Here is a 501-nt window from a genome sequence, read left to right as displayed (position 1 = left end):
CCTGACGTGGAAATATTCACCAATCCTTTACTGTAATTGGGTCAAAATCTGGATTTCCCTTCCTCAGGCCATTTTGGAACATGTTATTTCAGAAAGGCAGCTTACTACCATCTGCTAAAGGACATCTACGGACATTTAAAAGCAACCACCATGTTCCATGAATCATTTAAAAAATCGTTGAAGCTAACATGAGAGTTTGATAAAGTGGTTGAGGAGGCATTATGAGTATGTCATAAGCAATCAAAAGGTTTGGAGTAAAGTTCCAGAATCAGTCCCTACCATGGTAGCTTCAATTAATAAAAGAGCATGAAATGAAAATGCTGGAATAATGAACGATAAGGGCAGACCTACCAAAGTTTTGAAGCATGTTACATGGTTCAGTATTGTCCTTCAGCGGAGGACGTCTGACCCTCCTACCTGGCCTGCCCTACCTGTTCAACAATAAGGCGAGGGTCTTTTCATGTGCCGAACCTGACTAAGAAACCCATCAGGAGAAAGTGA

This window comes from Chiloscyllium punctatum, chromosome 27 (genome assembly GCF_047496795.1).
Source record: "Chiloscyllium punctatum isolate Juve2018m chromosome 27, sChiPun1.3, whole genome shotgun sequence".
Taxonomy (NCBI): Eukaryota; Metazoa; Chordata; class Chondrichthyes; order Orectolobiformes; family Hemiscylliidae; genus Chiloscyllium; species Chiloscyllium punctatum.
This window is presented reverse-complemented; position numbering follows the sequence as displayed.